Genomic DNA, 20,676 nt, shown 5'->3' on the forward strand with positions numbered 1-20,676 from the left:
GATTTTCGCCATTCCAGGTGGTGACAGGGAAATTGCCCAAGCTCTCTCCTTTGCCAGTGGCTTCAACTCCATTTCTGGCCCTGGAGGTCTGGCAGGAGTCCTTTAGGGACATATGGGGAATGGTGAAAAGGAATTTGGAGAAGGCTTTTTGTAACCAGAAGGGGCAAGCCGATAAGAGACGCTCCATTGAGTGGAGGTTCCAGCCAGGGGACTTGGTATGAGTGTCCACCGTCACTTGGCTCTGAAACAACTCTCGCCCAAGTTGGGACCAAGATATGTGGGTCCTTTTCCGGTCTTCAGGAAGATCAACAACGTCACTTATGCCCTTAATCTTCCTGCCAGCATGCGTGGCGTAAGATCGTTCCATGTGTCTGTCCTCAAACCGGCCGTGCATACTGATTCCATTCCTCCTCCACCGGTGATGGTGGACGATCAACCTGAGTATGAAGTGGAAAAAATATTAGACTCTCGCATTGTACAGAACTCAGTGCAGTACTTGGTGCACTGGAAGGGTTATGGCACTGAGGAAAGATCATGGGTACCTGACAGTCGCATGCATGCTAACGAGTTGAAAAAGGAATTTCATGCCCTGCACCCTGAAAAGCCGGGTGGGAGCTGTCCGGAGTCCACTCCTCGGGGGGGTACTGTGAGAAAACGCAGAAGCACCGCCGCATGCACTTCTGGCAAGGCGGCGGATTCCGCGTCCAGCGTGGCTACTGATGTGTGTGTTCACTCATCTTGGCGTCTGCCCGAACGCGGAGGAACCGCCACATGCGTTGGCGGCATGGCGGTGGATTCCGCGTGCAGCACAATGGGCATTTCACAGCAGGGGTCTGGTATGGCTGGGAGCTGTAGTCCACATAGGTTTAGGTGGACGCGCGCGCGCGCTGAGAGGAAGAGCTTAATGCCAGTCAGTGGGGGATCAGCTGACCATCCTGGTCAGCTGACACCAGAAACGGTTTCCATTGGTCCAGCACTTGGGGGAGGCGCTGGAGAGCGCTGAACTATATATACTGGTGGCTGGGCATTTGCTGGTTGTCTGCCGTTGCGATCACTACGTGGTAGCACTCAGACCTTGTCTGTATCTGTGTTATTAGACTAGTTTCCAAAGGTGTTGATGGCCAAGGATCTCACACCTTAGTCTAGGAATACTGTTATTATCTGTATTGTTATTTAAGTCCAGTTTCCAAAGGTGTTGACGGCCAGGGATCTCACACCTTAGTCTAGGAATTCTGTACCATCTGTATTATTCTTATTACCTAGTCTAGTCCCTGGAGTGTGAGAATCTTGGAGCTCACACTTAAGTCTAGGCATTGTTGATTATCTGTTATGACTTCCTGCATTTCCTGACCATTCTCCTGATCTCTGATTTTGTACCTTTGTTTTTCTGATTCTCTGTTGCTAAAACTCGGCTAGTCCCTGTATTCTGTATCTGCCTACTGTCTTGGTACTTTATCTGATCATGTGTTAACGACCTGGCTTGTCCGACCTCAAGAACTATCTCTCCTGTAAGGAGATAGTTCACTGACTTGTCAGTGACACTCCCCTTGGTGTCACTCACTTTCTGTCCTTCCCTCTCTCTGTCTGACTCCTCCCCCGGGAGAGTTCAGTCTACGGAAGGAACCAGTTGCCGAGCAAGATTCCTATCTGCTCTTGCACCTGCCTTCAGGGTGTGCTACTCAAAGTATTACTGTTGCACCAAAACACTCTTGTCCTAGGTGTCCAGAGGTTAGTAGATATATCTGATTATCGGTGATACTGCAGATCATCGATAATCTGGTATATATCTGCATTCTTGGTGATACTGCAGATCACCGATAATCAGATCCTCTCTGTGTTACACCGATCGTTACAGTATATACTGTATACTGTGCTAGGCTAGTGTTAGGTCTGTGTAGCCTTAGCCTACTAGCTTAGCTTAGGTAGGTTAGGGATTATAGCTAGTTGTGTACTAGTACTAGTTTAGTTAATTTGTACTTTTAGTCTGTGAGTTTATTAGCTTCAGTACTGTGTTAGTTACAGTAAAGGCCAGCATCTGTTGTGATCTGTGACTGTCATCTGCCCGACCCTATTGATTGCGTGCGTGTGTGACAGACTTTTATTGTCACTCACTGTCTGTCACACAAGTTAGTTATCGACTACTACACTACTTCTAGGGGTTATAGTTAGTTGTTACCTACGTACTAGTTTACTTAATTTGTACTGCTACAGTCTGTGAGTTTATTTAGTGCTGCAGGCTTCACTACTACTGTGTAATAGTTACTTCACAGGCCACTAGGCCAGGCCAGCATCTGTTGTGATCTGTGACTGTCATCTGCCCGACCCTATTGATTGCGTCCCTTTGTGACAGACTTTTATTGTCACTGTTTGACTGTCACATGAGTTAGTTATCATCTGCTACACTACTATTAGGGATTATAGTTAGTTGTTACCTACGTACTAGTTAAGTTAATTTGTACTGCTAGTCTGTGAGTTTATTTAGTGCCACAGACTTCACTACTACTGTTTAATAGTTACTTTACAGGCGAGTGGCCACTAGGCCAGGCCAGCATCTGTTGTGATCTGTGACTGTCATCTGCCTTACCCTTTTGATTGCGTCCCTGTGTGAAAGAATTTTATTTGCCACTGTATGTCACACGAGTTAATTATCGACTACTGTAGACTACACTACTGTTAGTACTACTACTATTAAAACAACAAAAAAAACTTTCTTTTTTTTGTCACTCACCACCAGTCACCACCAACCCAGACTCTTTATTAAAGTTTACATCCTTTCCCGCCCTTTATATATACATATTTTTTGTTTTTCTTATTGTGTTTGTATATTATTGCACAATGACTGGCGGAGGTAGAGGGCGAGGCACCACCAGGAGAGGCAGCACCATTGCTGCAGCCACTGGCAGCACCAGCAGGTCTGTGACTGTTCCACCGCCAGCCACTGACCACAGAGTTGTGAAGAAGGGAGCAGAGGTGCAGCAGCAGCGTGTTGTGCTCATGTTTGAGATGAGTCATTGCACCGGCCCATTGCAGAGAGTCAGGCGCAGGCTGTCATGGAAATGATGGCAGAGCAGCAAGCCACCGTTTCCAGCCAGACCTCCAGCACCAGTGAGACCAGTGCCACTAGTGCCACCACCAGCACTCCAGTCCGCAGCAGGCCTCCACCACCGCTTGAGGTCACGTCGACCCCAGCGACCAGCCTGCCCTCACTGAGCTCGCTCTTCACCCCAGGGACCGCAAGCTTTTGAGAGATGTTGTGGAACAGTTTGAGGAGGAGATGATGGGGGCATGCAAGGAGGAGGAGGAGGAGAAATATGAGGTGGAGGAGTTTGTTGTTGGCGCACAACAACCAAAATTTTATGAAGAGGAGGAGGGGCCTATAGTAGGGGATGTTGGGGCAGAGGAGTTGGTTGAGGGCTCAGAGGAGATGTTTGGGGATGATGATGATGAGGTGGGGGACCGTCCCTATGTTCCACCACCACAGTTGGGTGAAGGCAGCTCATCATCGGAGGAGAAGGCGTCTCTGGCACAGAGGCACGGCAGCAGCATGGCGGCCAGTACAGGGCGTGGAAGTCAGGAGCCACAGCCTGCTGCTTCAGTCGCTACCACCACCCGCACCAAAGCACCTCCAAGCAAAGGGAAAAAAAACACAGCCCTCCAAAGGCAAAAAACCTTGCTAGCCCTCAAGCTTGAAGGGCAAGTGTAAATCCCCAGTCTGGCGGTACTTCACTGTGTGCATTGACGACAAGACCCGTGCCATTTGCCACAGTTGCGGTGCCAGCCTGAGCAGAGGTCACGATCTGAACAAGTTGGGTACCTCGTGCCTGCAGACCCAGTCTATGGGGACCCAAGCATGGGGGCTGGAGGGGACGCAGCATGAGGGGAAAACCATGGCCACAGTCAGCGGGGAGGGGGGACGGTCCCCCCCTCCCTCACCTTGGGGCTATCCCCTCTGCGCTCCCCTCCAGCTTAAGTTGTAGTGACGTGTGGGGCGGGCAACATCGGGCAGATAGAGGCAGTGGGCAGCGGCGGGCAGATACATACCTTCCGTGCGTTCTACTCGTACTGCTCGCTCTAGTGTCTGATGTCACTTCCTCTGACGTCAGACGCTAGAGCGAGGAGTATGCAGTAGAACGCACGAAAGGTATACATACCTTCCATGCATTCCACCGCATACTCCTCGCTCTAGTGTCTGACGTCACTTCCTGTGACGTCAGACGCTAGAGCGAGGAGTACGCGTGGAACGCAGGGAAGGTATGTATCTGCCCGCCGCAGCCCGCCCCGCACTTCACTATAACTTAAGCTGGAGGGAAGCGCAGAGGAGAGAGCCCCGAGGTGAGGGGGGGATGTCCCCCCTCCCTGCCAACTGTGGCCATGGCTTTCCCTTTATGCTGCGTCCCCTCCAGCCCCCCCAAAACGGCCGGTGCGGGCCCCCGAACAGCGCAAGCCCAAACCGAACCTGAATACCTCGATATTCTGGGAATATTGAACAGTGGCAAACACTGTTTGATCAACACCAATCAGCAGCAGGAGCACAGATACTCACTGCTCCCCCCCCCCCGGGCAGCCTGTCCTCAGTGGACTCATCTGCTCCCTCCACAGTCGCCTCCTTATCCTCCCCTGCCAGACCCTGCTCAGTGAGTCATTTCCAGGTGTGACCAAGGTTCTGCCTCCCACCAACAGGCGCAACCGGGTGCTGAACGGGTTGCTTGCCCAGGCCATGTGCTCCTGGCTCCTGCCATACTCCTTTGTGCAGGAGGGGAGTGACATGAGAATGCTCCTACAGTACGGGATCCCGGAGCGGCAAATCCCAAGCCGCCACTACTTCTCCCGCACGGCGATCCCAGCACTGCACCGCTAAGCTATGGCGAACGTGGGCCGCTCGCTCGATCACGCCGTGAGTGAGCGGATCCATGTCACCATGGATTCATTGAGCAGCCATTTTGGGACAGACCTCTACCTGTCCTTCACGGCCCACTGGGTCAGTCTGGTGGAATGCGCCAGTGAGGAAGCAGCAGGTCCATCCTCAGGCGCATCAGTGGCACCAGTTATCCACTATGTGGAGCCACCACGCGGGGTCAGGAAAGAAGGAGCAGCTCCCACCGCCAAGCGACCCCACCTCAACAGCAGCGTGAAGGCCCGCCATTGCCAAGCACTGATGGAGATGAGAAGCCTGGGGAAGAACAGTTTTACCTGAGGGAGCAGGAGAAGACGTGGCTGACCCCCAGAGGACTCAGAGTTGGATTGGTGGTGTCCGACAATGCGGCCAACCTGCTGGCTGCCATCAACAGGGGACACTTGACCCACTTCCCCTGCTTGGCCCACGTCCTGCTGCCATGCGCCACTAGCTATTACGCCACTACAATAACTACATTTTGTTGTAAAAAAAAACAAAAAAATTCTGAGGTGTCTGGGTTGAAAACTGTGCTGTCCCAGTTGTGTATTAGACACAATGTGGGTTTCATGACTGCTGTCCGGAACCTCCTGCTGTTGGTGTTTATTTACAGCCGTGGTGCCAACGCTAGGTGCCATGGCCCGTTACATTGCCTGCTGCTACATGTCACTCCTCCTCCTGCTGCTGCTGTATTTAACCTCCTCCTGTCTGTGTTCCCACCGCCAGGGTCCACAGAATTATGCGCAGCTGCCATGCGCCACTAGCTATTATGCCACTACAATAGCAACATTTTGTTGTAAAAATATATATATATTTCTGAGGTGTCTGGGTTAAAAACTGTGCTGTCCCAGTTGTGTATTGAACTAGATACATATAATTGGGTATCGTCCTTTTTTTTGAAAGGTGAAGGATCAAAAAACACAAAGTCCTCTTAAAGGCAATCCACCTTGCCCATAAAACCTGAATAATTTATAGAAAAGGACTTAGATTCAAAGAACGAGGAGGTATAGTGCAGTTTTGGCAAAATCTTGTAGAAAAACTTTATTGGTACAAAATATCAAAAAATATTAAAAGCTTTTTCAACTCCACGTAATTAGTCTTCATATGATCAATTCAATACCATAAGACATGAATAATTGAAACTGATTGGTAAATATTATATTCTGGCTTGATGCAATTTTAAAAGAGGTTTTGTATTTTACAGGCAACGACACATGTTCGTTTCGGGCTCCTTATGTCGTAAATTTGCCCTTCATCAGGCCGTAATACACATTTCTAGAAAGCAAGCAATAAAAACAGATATTACAAATCAGAACTCAAAAAAATATAAGCTCAAAGAAGAACAAAAAGCAAAGGAAAAAAGCTTCACCATTGTGATTTCCGGTATGTAATACACCTGGTTCTGAAAAAGTTCTGAACCTACATACCAAAAAGGGAAATTGAAATGTAGACACCAAACCCTACAGTGATCATATAAAAGCTCATGCCATAAGAAAGAGAAAGAGAAAATCAGAAAGAAAAAAGCCATAGTTTTCCCTTAGAGGGGAATCCAGAGCAGGTCTGCACCATGGGCTAGTGAATATCAGTCCATGCATCACTGCTAATAACTAAGAATCCCAAAGGTCACAGGCAATTCTAGTGCAAAAAAACTAAGATCATTAGAGCAACAAGAATCCACCAATATAATATAAAGAACGCAGTTCAATGGAAAGACATTCAAGATACAGTATTTTAAGCACAATGTAGGATACACAAGCACAAACCTGTATGGCGGAAAAAACAGCGCAATGCCAGAAAATTACAAAAAATTGAGCACAGGCATCCGGACCAAGCAGATGCACATAAGGATCTGTGAAAATATAAAAATAAACATATATGTATATACTGGATGCAAGGCAAAGATACTTCAACACATAGTGCTCCCAAAGCAACCTCCAGGATACAGCAACCTAAGCCTAGTTAGGCCAGCGTAAGAGCACAGGTCCCTCCACATAAGAGCATGAGCCCCTCAAAACGTCATAGAAAATAAGTTATATGCCCATATAGAACATAAGGTACTGTAACTAAAGTATATATATTTTTCGTGAGGTTGAATAAATCAAAAGATAGGAACCATACTTACTCTTCCACGGCGTCACGAAGAAAAAACGCTGCTAGAGTGGGAGTCCTAGCTGTAATGGCGCTTTCCGCAGTTTAAATATCCACACTTGGCGTCCTCCAATGTTCTATGCGCCTGCGCAAACTAGTGGCCAATCAACGCCCTCCTGTTCTCGATGTGCGCTCCAGCATATACCCGCCGGGACGCAACGTCGCACACGCGGACACGTAGGCGTGGTAATGCACCAATGGGGAAAGAGTTACACACATGGGCGTTCACAATGATCGCCATACCCTTTTCCTCCGCCATACGGAACTACCAATCCGTCTAGCATGCCATATAAATCTATCCCATAAAGGCGGAAATGCCATATAGATCCGTAAAAGGCGGAAATGTCATAAGGCTCTATAAAGTAAGGGCGGAAATGGGCCACAACCTGCGCTGAAGTGCAGGATGCGGACATACCATATAGGTCTACCAAATATAGGCGGAAATGCCATAGGAATCAATCAAATAAGGCAGAGATGGACCACAATCTGTGTTGAGGTTTAAATTCAGACAATCTGGAAGCCTAAGTAAGTCAAGGATACACTTTAAAGAAATTTAAATTCCGACTAAGGCATAGTTTGGGAACTATTGAAAAGGGATAATAGGAGAGGGCAAATAACACCCTAATGAGACCCCTCTAAACCCTTTAATTATACAACTCCACTATACCCATACCCTAACCTATGTTGAAAAAAATTGGTGAGCACTATATATTGAGGCACCAGAAGAATAATTTACCACATATCCAGCCAGACGATCTATGCAAGTGTGATCCCACATTGGTAATCCGAATTTCTAAGAAAGAGAAAGAAAAAAGACATGAGCAAAAATGAAAAAAATGAAAAAAACGCACCCTTAAATGCGCATGTGATAAAAGAAAAGACAGAGAAGCAAATATTTACAAAATCATTCATGGGAGTCTATAAATCAATTCTTGGTCACTTATTGGGGTCTATAATCAATGTTTAAGCCAGTAGGATACAATGTTTGCAAGAACTTTATCCACCACGCTTCTTTGTGGAGCAAAATGGATTCTCTGTTTCCTCCTCGCCTAGGAGGGGGAACTATATCTAGTATACAAAATCTCAGCTGATTTGCTGAGTGACCCATCTAAACAAAATGCTGAGCTACTGGGGAATCAATTTGAGAGGGGTTCAAACCCCATTTAATGGCTACATTGATTTTAGATTTGTGTTCAATGATTCGTTCCTTAACTGCCCTAGTGGTTTCCCCAATGTACATTTTACCACACGGACACTTGATGCCATACACTACAAAGTTAGTATCACATGTGGCATAATGGGAAAACTTTATAGGGAATCCCTTCATGGGATGATTGATACTCCTCCCTTTTAAAACTAACTGGCAACACAAACAGTGTAAACAAGGAAAAGTTCCTTTCCGTTGAGGAGTTAGCTGTCTTTGGGTACTAACTCTAGTGGATCCAATGTCTGCTTTGATTAAGTGGTCTCGGATAGAACGTGCCTTCTTATAAGCCACCATAGGGACCTGTCTAAAAGCTGGAATTTCAGTGCCCATAGAGCGCAGAATGGGCCAGTGTCTCTTCACTACCTTTGCAATTTCTGATGACATAGTGTTAAAAGATGTTGCCAGAATCATGCGATCCTCTTTTCCATTGCCCCGATTCTTACCGGTTTTGAGTAAATCCACTCTATCTTGTTTCATAACATCCCTTTTGATGCGTTCCACAAGCTTTTTAGGATAATGGCTATTGAGAAATCTCGTCGCCATACCAGACATACGTCTTTCAATTTGTTGGTCCTCGCTCACTATGCGACGTACACGCATAAGTTGTGATTTAGGGAGGGACTCCCGTAGGCTCCTAGGGTGGAAGCTATTGAAGTCCAAAAGGGTGTTACGGTCCGTTGGCTTGGAAAAGAGATCGAACGATAACATGCGGCCCCTCCTACACACACTGACATCCAGAAATGCAATTTTTTGAGTATCTATATTGAATGTAAACTTAAGTGCATTGGAGGCTCCCTGTAGTTCGTCATAGAAGAGATCAAAAGAGGACCTGGGCCCTGACCAAATCAGGAAGATGTCGTCGATGTAACGACGCCACACACATGCATATTTTCGATAAAGGTTGTTCCTGTACACCCAGTCCTCCTCAAATCTTTCTACGAACAAGTTTGCATATACCGGAGCTACATTAGATCCCATAGAGGAACCTCACATTTGAAGTTAAAACGTGTCCTGGAAAAGGAAAAAATTCCTCTCCAAGACGAGTTCCAGGAGTGACATAAGAAATTCTATTTGTAACCCATCCACTGATAGATCACCCAATAAGGATTGTCGAACTGCAGCTTTGCCCTCAGTATGTGGAATACAAGTGTATAATGATTCAATATCTAACGTGATCAGGAGACAATCTTAATGAGGTAAGATTAATTCACTCATTTGTTTAATGAAGTCGGATGTGTCCCTAAGATAGGACTTCTGGCATAACATATATTTTCTTAAGACTCTATCCAAAAAGATAGAAGTATGGTTAAAGATTGAGTCACATCCTGCCACGATTGGTCTCCCCGGCGGTTGATTGAGCCTTTTATGGATCTTGTTTACCCAAGATCCACTGGATGTCAGTGTGTGTAGGAGGGGCCGCATGTTATCGTTCGATCTCTTTTCCAAGCCAACGGACCGTAACACCCTTTTGGACTTCAATAGCTTCCACCCTAGGAGCCTACGGGAGTCCCTCCCTAAATCACAACTTATGCGTGTACGTCGCATAGTGAGCGAGGACCAACAAATTGAAAGACGTATGTCTGGTATGGCGACAAGATTTCTCAATAGCCATTATCCTAAAAAGCTTGTGGAACGCATCAAAAGGGATGTTATGAAACAAGATAGAGTGGATTTACTCAAAACCGGTAAGAATCGGGGCAATGGAAAAGAGGATCGCATGATTCTGGCAACATCTTTTAACACTATGTCATCAGAAATTGCAAAGGTAGTGAAGAGACACTGGCCCATTCTGCGCTCTATGGGCACTGAAATTCCAGCTTTTAGACAGGTCCCTATGGTGGCTTATAAGAAGGCACGTTCTATCCGAGACCACTTAATCAAAGCAGACATTGGATCCACTAGAGTTAGTACCCAAAGACAGCTAACTCCTCAACGGAAAGGAACTTTTCCTTGTTTACACTGTTTGTGTTGCCAGTTAGTTTTAAAAGGGAGGAGTATCAATCATCCCATGAAGGGATTCCCTATAAAGTTTTCCCATTATGCCACATGTGATACTAACTTTGTAGTGTATGGCATCAAGTGTCCGTGTGGTAAAATGTACATTGGGGAAACCACTAGGGCAGTTAAGGAACGAATCATTGAACACAAATCTAAAATCAATGTAGCCATTAAATGGGGTTTGAACCCCTCTCAAATTGATTCCCCAGTAGCTCAGCATTTTGTTTAGATGGGTCACTCAGCAAATCAGCTGAGATTTTGTATACTAGATATAGTTCCCCCTCCTAGGCGAGGAGGAAACAGAGAATCCATTTTGCTCCACAAAGAAGCGTGGTGGATAAAGTTCTTGCAAACATTGTATCCTACTGGCTTAAACATTGATTATAGACCCCAATAAGTGACCAAGAATTGATTTATAGACTCCCATGAATGATTTTGTAAATATTTGCTTCTCTGTCTTTTCTTTTATCACATGCGCATTTAAGGGTGCGTTTTTTTCATTTTTTTCATTTTTGCTCATGTCTTTTTTCTTTCTCTTTCTTAGAAATTCGGATTACCAATGTGGGATCACACTTGCATAGATCGTCTGGCTGGATATGTGGTAAATTATTCTTCTGGTGCCTCAATATATAGTGCTCACCAATTTTTTTCAACATAGGTTAGGGTATGGGTATAGTGGAGTTGTATAATTAAAGGGTTTAGAGGGGTCTCATTAGGGTGTTATTTGCCCTCTCCTATTATCCCTTTTCAATAGTTCCCAAACTATGCCTTAGTCGGAATTTAAATTTCTTTAAAGTGTATCCTTGACTTACTTAGGCTTCCAGATTGTCTGAATTTAAACCTCAACACAGATTGTGGTCCATCTCTGCCTTATTTGATTGATTCCTATGGCATTTCCGCCTATATTTGGTAGACCTATATGGTATGTCCGCATCCTGCACTTCAGCGCAGGTTGTGGCCCATTTCCGCCTTTACTTTATAGAGCCTTATGACATTTCTGCCTTTTACGGATCTATATGGCATTTCCGCCTTTATGGGATAGATTTATATGGCATGCTAGATGGATTGGTAGTTCCATATGGCGGAGGAAAAGGGTATGGCGATCATTGTGAACGCCCATGTGTGTAACTCTTTCCCCATTGGCGCATTACCACGCCTACGTGTCCGCGTGTGCGACGTTGTGTCCCGGCGGGTATATGCTGGAGCGCACATCGAGAACAGGAGGGCGTTGATTGGCCACTAGTTTGCGCAGGCGCATAGAACATTGGAGGACGCCAAGTGTGGATATTTAAACTGCGGAAAGCGCCATTACAGCTAGGACTCCCACTCTAGCAGCATTTTTTCTTCGTGACGCCGTGGAAGAGTAAGTATGGTTCCTATCTTTTGATTTATTCAACCTCACGAAAAATATATATACTTTAGTTACAGTACCTTATGTTCTATATGGGCATATACCTTATTTTCTATGACGTTTTGAGGGGCTCATGCTCTTATGTGGAGGGACCTGTGCTCTTACGCTGGCCTAACTAGGCTTAGGTTGCTGTATCCTGGAGGTTGCTTTAGGGGCACTATGTGTTGAGGTATCTTTGCCTTGCATCCAGTATATACATATATGTTTCTTTTTATATTTTCACAGATCCTTATGTGCATCTGCTTGGTAGAGATGTCGCGAACCTCCGTTTTTCGGTTCGCGAACTTCCGCAGAAGGTTCGGTTCGCGGAAAAATTCGCGAACCGCAATAGACTTCAATGGGGAGGCGAACTTTGAAAAATAGAAAAAATTATGCTGGCCACAAAAGTGATGGAAAAGATGTTTCAAGGGGTCTAACACCTGGAGGGGGGCATGGCGGAGTGGGATACATGCCAAAAGTCCCGGTGAAAAATCTGGATGTGACGCAAAGCAGCGTTTTAAGGGCAGAAATCACATTGAATGCTAAATTGCAGGCCTAACGTGCTTTCAAACATCTTGCATGTGTATACATCAAACAGGGAGTGTAATTAGAGTACTGCTTCACACTGACACACCAAACTCACTGTGTAACGCACCGCAAACAGCTGTTTGTGTAGTGACGGCCATGCTGGACTACTGCGCAACATGGCGTGATTGCTCTTCCTCACTCAGTGATGTCAGGTAATGTGTGACTTCCTTCTTAACTTTCCATGGCATTGTTAAAAAGCTTACGTTTTGTTTTTAATTTACATTTTCTACTTGCTGTGTACTTGTTCAGTACCGCTACAATGAGAATCCTGTGGAGGCGGGCAAGTCTGCCATTGTGACCCTGGGTAATGGCCGGGGAATGAGAGGTTTGAATCCGGTGTGGAGCCTGAGCAACGGCTACCACTACACATCCAAGGAGGGCAGCGGGCAGGCATGCACGCCCGCCCGCCCCGAGGTAGTGACCAAAAATAACAATACAGGAGGAGGACTTTCGAGGCCCTGCTGTGTATTTGAAATGAATGTACTTTAAATTCTTTAACGAGAACCAGTTATGGCGGGCAAATATGACACCACATTCCTTTCACGAGAATCATATGGAGGCGGGCAAGTCTGTCATTTGTGACCCCGGGTAATGGCCAGGGAATGAGGGATGGAATCCGGTGTGGAGCCTGAGAAACGGCTACCACTACACATCCAAGGAGGGCAGCAGGTAGGCATGCACGCTCGCCCCGAGGTAGTGACCAAAAATAACAATACAGGAGGCGGACTTTCGAGGCCCTGCTGTGTATTTGAAATGAATTAACTTTAAATCCTTTAACGGGAATCCGTTATGGAGGGCAAGTCTGCCATTGTCACCGTGGGGAATGAAGGTTGGATTGCGGCCCGAAGTGGGAGCCTGCTGAAACCCATGCTGTAGCTGCCCTGACCGTGCTTTGCAGACCAGGCATCTGTGGTCAGATGGACCCTTGAGCCAGCGGAAGACAAACCAAGTCGAAAGCATTTGCCAAGAATGTTTTACGGAGGGCAAGTTTGTTTGCCCTTTTTTTAAATTTTTTGAAAATGATAGATGGTTGTATTTTTAAATTGTTTGAAAGTTTAGATGGTTGTATTTTTAAATTGTTTGAAAGTTTAGATGGTTGTATTTTTAAATTGTTTGAAAGTTTAGATGGTTGTATTTTTAAATTGTTTAAAAGTGTATCCATTCTTCCTCCCCCCAGCCACGAACAATACCATGGGAACGTGGAGCAGCAGAAGCCCCCTGTGACGGCTGCCACGGTTGTTCTCCGCTGCTTGTCTTTTGAGGGGTGCTTCTTTTCCTCAGGTGTTCTTGCCATAGCTGTTTGTGCCTTCTCTCCAGGTGCCTTCGTAAAGCACTTGTCCCTACGTGACATTTGGCCTTTCCACGGCTCAATTTTTGCTGGCAGAGACAACAGATGGCTTTGCTCCGATCTGAGACACACGTGAAAAAATTTCCAAACTGCTGAGCCCCCCTGGGGTGATGGCGCTACGGTGGCATCAGCAGCAGCTGACGTTGAAGGGCATGTGTGCTCCCTGGCCATAGCTGGCGATACATGGCACCGGACACTGCCCCCAGCTGTTTCTGAGGACGAGCTCCCTCTGCTTCTATCATGGAGTCGTCTCCTCCTACTCCTCTCTGACTCCTCCTCTGAACTGTCCCCCTGGTCATCTCCTCTACCGGGAACATATGTGGTATCCGTATAATCGTCATCATAATCCTCCTGGCCAGCTGCGCTTTCCTCAGACACCTCCTCAAGTGCACCAACTTCAGGTGGTCCACCATCATCCCCATCCACACACGTTACATCCATACTATCGCCACCTAACTCAGACGTATGAGGTGGTGTACCTGCGCCTTCTTATTGTTGTTGCAGTAGTGGCTGGGAATCAGTGATTTCACCACCACCACCAAATAACTACTGCGAAGTGTCAAATGCAGCGGATGTGGTGCTTGTTGTAGCGCTGGTGGCTGTGGGAGATGAGGTGTTCTGTGTTAAATACTCAATCACCTCCTCACGATTTTGGGAAGTGATGGCACGTGCCTTCTTCTGAGCACTGTATTTTGGGGCAGGTCCGCATTAAATCACAGCAACACCACCTCGCACAGCCACAGACCTGCCGGTGCCTGGTGGCCTTCCTCTGGGTCTGCCTCTACTTCTTCCTCTACCTGGTTTGTCCATTTTGTCCATCTCGGGGGTATGCTAGCTATATGCAGTGAGGTGGGTTCTCACTCAACACAACAGGTAGTTAGATGCAGTGAGGTGGCCAGGTGGGTTCACACTCAACACAACAGGTAGTTAGATGCAGTGAGCTGGGTTCACTCAACACAACGCTAGGTATATGCAGTGATGATGTGGGTTAAGTAAACACAACAGGTACTGGGTAGTTAGATGCAGTGAGCTGGGTTCACTGAACAGTATACAGTAAAGGTACTTAAGATGCAGTGAGGTGGGTTCTCACTCAACACAACAGGTAGTTAGACTTAGATGCAGTGAGCTGGGTTCACTCAACACAACGCTAGGTATATGCAGTGATGAGGTCAGAGGCGTAGCTAGGGTTTTCAGTGCCCGGGGACAAAGACAGTTTTTGCGCCCTGACCCAGACAGTCCAGTGGCATGCAAAAAAATGGGTGTTACCATGCATCAGAATGTGGGCATGGCTTGGGTGGAGATATGACTATGGCAGAGATTAGATTGTGAGCTCCTCTGAGGACAGCCAGTGACATGACTATGTACTCTGTAATGTGCTGCAGAGGATGTCAGTGCTATATAAATACATAATAATATCCTACATTAGACTATGACTATGGTAGGATTAGATTGTGAGCTCCTCTGAGGGCAGTCAGTGACATGACTATGTACTCTGTAATGTGCTGCAGGAGATGTCACTGCTATATAAATACATAATAATAATATGGTAGGACATTAGACTATGACTATGGTAGGATTAGATTGTGAGCTCCTCTGAGGACAGTCAGTGACATGACTATGTACTCTGTAATGTGCTGCAGAAGATGTCAGTGCTAAATAAATACATAATAATACGTCAGGACATTACACTATGACTATGGTAGGATTAGATTGTGAGCTCCTCTGAGGACAGTCAGTGACATGACTATGTACTCTGTAATGTGCTGCAGGAGATGTCAGTGCTATATAAATACATAATAATAATATGGTAGGACATTACACTATGACTATGGTAGGATTAGAGTGTGAGCTCCTCTGAGGACAGTCAGTGACATGACTATGTACTCTGTAAAATGCTGCAGAAGATGTCAGTGCTATATAAATACATAATACTAATATGGTAGGACATTACACTATGACTATGGTAGGATTAGAGTGTGAGCTCCTCTGAGGACAGTCAGTGACATGACTATGTACTCTGTAATGTGGTGCAGGAGATGTCAGTGCTATATAAATACATATAAATACATAATAAGAATATGGTAGGACATTAGACTATGACTATGCTAGGATTAGAGTGTGAGCTCCTCTGAGGACAGCCAGTGACATGACTATGTACTCTGTAATGTGGTGCAGGAGATGTCAGTGCTATATAAATACATATAAATACATAATAATAATATGGTAGGACATTAGACTATGACTATGCTAGGATTAGAGTGTGAGCTCCTCTGAGGACAGCCAGTGACATGACTATGTACTCTGTAATGTGCTGCAGAGGATTTCAGTGCTATATAAATACATAATATGGGAAGACATTAGGCTAGGAGTATGGTAGCATTAGAGCGTGAGCTCCTCTGAGCTCAGGCCTAGTGGGCAGTAAGCCTCAGGTCTGGTGGGGCCTGGCTGGAGGCATCTGGCTAAGGCATGGTGGTGCTGGGCTCCAGCCTAGTGGATCTCTGGCTAGGGGCCTCAGGCATGCCTGGTGGTGTGGTATACAGTGGGCTGTAAGCCTTGGTCAGTAGTGAAAAGGGGGGGGGGCGGTGTCTGGGAGTGAGCGATCACAGTAGCCAGTAGGCAGGCAGAAAACTTACAGCAGCCAGCCAGGTTGCAGCTTACAGCTACTGCATATGTGTGTCTGAAGCTGGATAGTACTGGATCTGGCAGGCTGCACCATTGTCAAAAGATGGGGGGTGGAGCTTCACAGCTAAGGGTGCATCTGATCCTTGCCTGCTTACTGTCAGGGAAGCGCTCACGAGTAGGTCACTACTCGAATCTGTGATTAAAATGAGGCTTAATTGCCTCAGGTGTGCGGCTGGGAGAGAGGGGGTTACTTACCCATAAGTCCGCAGGTCCTCTATGCTTTCCAAACGTCTTGCACGCATCTTATTGGACGCATTGCAAGACTCACTAGTGCGCTTCTGCCTTCAAGCCTGAAGTGCGCGGTAGGGAGTCTTGCAACGCGTCCAATAGGATGCGTGCAAGACGTTTGGAACGCATAGAGGACCGCAGACGTATGGGTAAGTAACCCCGTCTCTCCCAGCCGTACACCTGAGGCAATTAAGCCTCATTTTAATCACGGATTCGAGTAGTGACCTACTCGTGAGCACTTCCCTGCTTACTGTGCCCTGTAATAGGAAGACAGGCAAGGAGGGGGTTCGGGGGAAGTATGCAGAGCACAGCAGCATCAATGGCATTATGGCAATACATATTGCATTTTATTAAGATAATGCTATTAATTCTCTTCAAAGTGACCCTTTATGGCCACTAATGACACCATTTGCAGAACAATTGTTTATGAATGATTTACAAATTAACGATTGGAAAATGATTGTTTGGAAACACTTATGGACAAAAATCTCCTAACCAATCCAGTCAGATTAATAAAATCGATCAGATTTCCAGTTCGATTCCGTCAATCTGATCGGATTGGTTAAGAGATTTTTGCCCATTAGTGGTCCCAAACGATAGTTTCCGATCTTTCATAAGAATCGTTCGTAAACAATCATTCTGGAAATGATATCATTAGTGGCCACCTTACAGATAATTAGACAACATTCCCCACAACACATAAGAAAGCAGCGTTTCCCCCATGATGTGGTGAAATAAGATATTCACATCATGGATGTGCAGACGATAAATCTGCAGAAACTGCGGAATACATACCATTTAGTAATCATGAGCCCCCAAAGCTCAAAAAGCATCAACAATAACTCCAAAGCAGAAAATGCAGCCAACTATGACCATCAAGTAATAAATGTAGCAACTGTTACCTTTGACACAAGACATGCAAGAACCATTACCTCCTATATATGAAATGCAAGAACCATTACCTCTGACACATGAAATACAAATATCATTACCTCCTACACATGATATACAACAACCGTTACTTTCAACAAATGAAATACAGCAAACGATTCCCCAACACATGCAATGAGGCAAACGTTACTTCTGACACATGAAATGCAGCAAATAGGAAATGAGGTAAACATTACCTCTCACACGTTAAAATTTCAGTAAACGTAACCTCCCACTCATGAAATGGAGCAAACGTGTGAGATGCACATACATACATGAAATGCAGCAAATATAACCTCAGACATAAATGCACTAAATGTTCCTGACCACTGGGAGCTGGTGGGATGGAGCTTTTGAGTGGGTTGGGATAGGTGACACTGGGTGGGGAGGAGGGTTACACTGACTGGGTGGGGAGTAGGGCAACACACTGTGGGGAGGAGGGCAACACTGACTGAGTGGGAAAGGAGAGAGACACTGACTGGGTGGGAAAGGAGGGAGAACACAAGGTGGGGAGGAGGTTGACACTGACTGGGTGGGGAGGAGGGTAACACAAGGTAAGAAGGAGGGTGACACTGACTGGGTGCGGAGGAGGGTGACGCGGAGGAGAGTGACACTGACTGGGTGCGGAGGAGGGTGACACTGACTGGGTGCGGAGGAGGGTGACACTGACTGGGTGCGGAGGAGGGTGACACTGACTGGGTGCGGAGGAGGGTGACACTGGCTGGGTGGGGAGGAGAGTGGCACAAGGTGGGGAGGAGGATGACACTGACTGAGGGGAGAGGAGGGTGACACTGACTGGGTGGGGAGGAGAGTGGCACAAGGTGGGGAGGAGGGTGACACTGACTGGGTGGGGAGGAGGGTGACACAAGGTGAGGTGGAGGGTGACACTGACTGGGTGGGGAGGAGGGTGACACAAGGTGGGGAGGAGGGTGGCACTGACTGGGTGGGAAGGAGGGTGGCACTGACTGGGTGGGGAGGAGGGTGACACAAGGTGGGTAGGAGGGTGACACTGGCTGGGTGGGTAGGAGGGTGACACAAGGTGGGTAGGAGGGTGACACTGGCTGGGTGGGTAGGAGGGTGACACAAGGTGGGTAGGAGGGTGACACTGGCTGGGTGGGGAGGAGGGTGACACTGACTGGGTGGGGAAGATGGTGGCACTGACTGGGTGGGGAGGAGGGTGACACAAGGTGGGTAGGAAGGTGACACTGGCTGGGTGGGTAGGAGGGTGACACAAGGTGGGTAGGAGGGTGACACTGGCTGGGTGGGTAGGAGGGTGACACAAGGTGGGTAGGAGGGTGACACTGGCTGGGTGGGGAGGAGGGTGACACTGACTGGGTGGGGAGGAGGGTGACACTGACTGGGTGGGGAGGAGGGTGACACAAGGTGGGGAGGAGGGTGACACTGACTGGGTGGGGAGGAGGGTGACAAGGTGGGGAAGAGGGTGGCACTGCCTGGGTGGGGAGGAGGGTGACAAGTTGGGAAAGATGGTGGCACTGACTGGGTGGGGAGGAGGGTGGCACTGACTGGGTGGTGAGGAGGGTGACAAGGTGGGGAGGAGGGTGACACTGATTGGGTGGGGAGGAGGGTGACAAGGTGGGGAAGAGGGTGAAACTGACTGGGTGGGTAGGAGGGTGACACTGACTGGGTGGGGAGGAGGGTGACAAGGTGGGGAAGAGGGTGACACTGACTGGGTGGGTAGGAGGGTGACACTGGCTGGGTGGGGAGGAGGGTGACACTGACTGGGTGGGGAGGAGGGTGACACTGACTGGGTGGGGAGGAGGGTGACACAAGGTGGGGAGGAGGGTGACACTGACTGGGTGGGGAGGAGGGTGACAAGGTGGGGAAGAGGGTGGCACTGCCTGGGTGGGGAGGAGGGTGACAAGGTGGGAAAGATGGTGGCACTGACTGGGTGGGGAGGAGGGTGGCACTGACTGGGTGGTGAGGAGGGTGACAAGGTGGGGAGGAGGGTGACACTGACTGGGTGGGGAGGAGGGTGACAAGGTGGGGAAGAGGGTGACACTGACTGGGTGGGTAGGAGGGTGACACTGACTGGGTGGGGAGGAGGGTGACAAGGTGGGGAAGAGGGTGGCACTGACTGGGTGGGGAGGAGGGTGACAAGGTGGGGAAGATGGTGGCACTGACTGGGTGGGGAGGAGGGTGACACTGACTGGGTGGGGAGGAGGGTGACAAGGTGGGGAAGAGGGTGACACTGACTGGGTGGGTAGGAGGGTGACACAAGGTGGGGAGGAGGGTGACACTGGCTGTGTGGGGAGGAGGGTGACACTGGCTGGGTGGGGAGGAGGTTTACAGTCACAGTACAGTCAAGTGGAGAGGAGACACTGACAGAACATACTCACCATATTCTTATTTCTTTGCTTGTCTTTTCTCCTTGTGGTAGTTGCTGGAGCGGCAAGTCACAGCAAGAGTGTGGATGCTGCGGGGCAACAAACCGCACGTGGGGTGGGTAGTAGTAGCTTGGAGGGCGGGAAGCACTCTGGGGCGAAGCTGAGGCAGCCGCAGAATTGAAGGGTGGGTAGAGCAGTACTCTGGGGGCGGAGCTGAGGCGGCCAGGAGGCAGCATGATTGGAGGGTGGGCATTGGGCAAGCAGCATTTGCAAAGACCACTGGCTGCTTGCTCCGCTCTACTCCGCCCCCCCTCCACACTCGCACACACTTACTTCCCTGTGAGCCTTGGACCCTCCTCCTTATCAGTGATTGGTTCCAGCTGGCCCTGCGCTCCATTAGTGCTGCACCTTGCGCGGCGGCGGCGGCATGTGACGTCACACAGCCAAGACTGGCTGAGCTTGGCCCTGACTCCCGAGCAAAGGAAGAAGATTAAAAAAAAAAAAAGACATCGTGCTGGGCGCCCTTAGGGACCCAGCGCCCGGGGGCACCTGTCCTACCCCGACCCCCCCAAGCTCCGCCCCTGGATGAGGTGGGTTAAGTAAACACAACAGGTACTGGGTAGTTAGATGCAGTGAGCTGGGTTCACTCAACACAAAGCTAGGTATATGCAGTGATGAGGTGGGTTAAGTAAACACAACAGGTACTGGGGTATATGCAGTACTGGGTAGTACAATGTGCAGCTCTCTGTCACACACACAGGCAGTCAGTCACTGAATGTGCTGGGCTGCTGGCAGTGGCACACACACTATCAATTAGCAAGGCTGTGCATGCAACAAAAGTGTCAGAAAAAAAAATGTACAGGTTGAGCTCTGAAAAGAGCTGTTGCTGGGTGCTTTAAAAGCAATATTAATCAGTCAGGA

The sequence above is a fragment of the Hyperolius riggenbachi genome, chromosome 4, assembly GCF_040937935.1.
Source record: "Hyperolius riggenbachi isolate aHypRig1 chromosome 4, aHypRig1.pri, whole genome shotgun sequence".
NCBI lineage: Eukaryota > Metazoa > Chordata > Amphibia > Anura > Hyperoliidae > Hyperolius > Hyperolius riggenbachi.